The 1,795-nt window shown below is 38.7% G+C and overlaps 1 pseudogene; it reads left to right on the top strand.

Annotated features, from left to right (window-relative positions):
- The first annotated feature begins 1,051 nt into the window (after nucleotides 1-1,051).
- The window catches only part of LOC119283872, a 2,806-nt pseudogene continuing 2,062 nt past the window's right edge, over nucleotides 1,052-1,795 (top strand).

The following is a 1,795-nucleotide window of genomic DNA, read 5'->3' as shown; positions in this document are numbered from 1 at the left end:
GGCCCCATGTTCTCTTGCCTGAGTTTCCTCGCCTCCCCTTTCCCGAGCATGCTTCCAATGCCGACCTTTTTTTTCTCGCGGAACCCGGAAGTGCGTCCGGTACAAGCCTTTTAGGGCTTCATTAGCTAGTAGTTGCTCGTTCGCACTGCTCATGTATATTTGGACATACACTTTGTAACTAGCTAGTGTGTTGAGGTAGCAGTGGGTATTTTTTCTATCATTTTATGTTCATGCATATGTAGCAGCATTGATCGCGTTGTACTCTAACGTTCAAGATCATTTGTTGTTTGTTTGTCTTCTGATCGGCACTGCTGTTACAAGCTAGCTTTTTTTTTTTGAGGGAATGCTTTTACAAGCTAGCTAGTTTAAGATGAAGGTAGCATCAGGTGTTTTTAACATACACTAAATCCCGGTGATGCACCCAAACATCCTGGAAGGTCATGCATGCATTAAACTGGATCAAGAAAAAATTAATCAACAAGGCTAGCAGCTGGCTAATCTAAAAAAAAATCGGGCTGCAGGTGCATGAAAATTTTGGCAAAATTAGATTGCAAAATCATATTTGTGTTCTTGAGTCTATGTTTAGGCCTTATACAAAAAAAAAGTATCAAACATGAGGGTGCCAAGACTCTATCTCGAACATGGTGTTTACTGGTTTTCTTTAATTTCTAAAAGTGGTAACAAAGTCCTGTAAACATGGTACCCTCATATGACATCTAGAGACGGTGGTAAAAATTTTGAGAAGGTATTATAGAATTTGTGGCGTACACTGCCTAGAATTTAAACCATCTTCGAGGAAGAAACATGGTTTAGAGAGACACCAAGAGTCAGGTTTGAAGGCGATACGACTGTTGTTTCATCCATTGGACTTTAATAATCTTCCACACTCAAGATACGGTACTACATACTCTAAGTCAAAATTTGGCATTCTGTAAACTGAGCCTAGTTGACATGGTTAGGTTTCTTGTGATGGAAACAACCCATCAGTGTTCAAGTCCGAGACTATGCACTCGTGCTCGCATTTTTCAGAATTTATTTAGGCTTTCAGGTGATGTTCATTCAGTGGGAGGAGACGCTCCCGTCCACTATGAATGTGCATGTGGTGACTTTGTGAGTTGTTGTCTCGGCTCAGTATCTCGGAGGTGCTCATAGGAGTACGGTGTGTATGCGTGCGTTCATAGGGATGCGTGTATGTGGACAACTGAGTTAAATGTGCTAAAAATGGCATTTTGGGGGATTCATTAGCTATGATTAAATGCATTTCTAGGCATTTGAACTGCAAGTGCATGAAAAAGTTGGGTCGAAAAATTACATTTGTGTTTTTGAGTCTATGTTTAGACTTTATACAATAAATAACAAACTTGAGGGTGTCAAGACTCGACTAAGAACATGGACTTATTATTTTTTAATTCCAAAAGATGAAAACAAAGTCTGAAAATATGAAACTTGGCATGGTGCACTCATATGACATCTAGAGACTGGCAGACTGCGGTAAAAAATTGAGAAGGTTTCACAAAAATTATCTTGTACACTGCTTTGAAATATCTTTGAGAATATCAATTAATTTGGATTTGGGGGGGGGGGGGTCGCATAAACCATTAAGAAACACCTTCTCAAGAATTTTAAATGACATTTCAATCCTTGAAGGTGCTAAAATATTCGTCCTGCAAAACTAGTCAGTACTCCCTCCGGTCATTTATACTTCGCATATTAGATTTATGTCAAGTCAAACTTTGCAAAGTTTGATCAAATTTATATTAAAAAATATCGCCTTTCATAACGAATTTACCAATAT

This window comes from Triticum dicoccoides, chromosome 4A (genome assembly GCF_002162155.2).
Source record: "Triticum dicoccoides isolate Atlit2015 ecotype Zavitan chromosome 4A, WEW_v2.0, whole genome shotgun sequence".
Lineage (NCBI taxonomy): Eukaryota > Viridiplantae > Streptophyta > Magnoliopsida > Poales > Poaceae > Triticum > Triticum dicoccoides.
The sequence above is the reverse complement of the archived record's forward strand: the minus strand, read 5'-3'. Positions and strand labels throughout refer to the sequence as shown.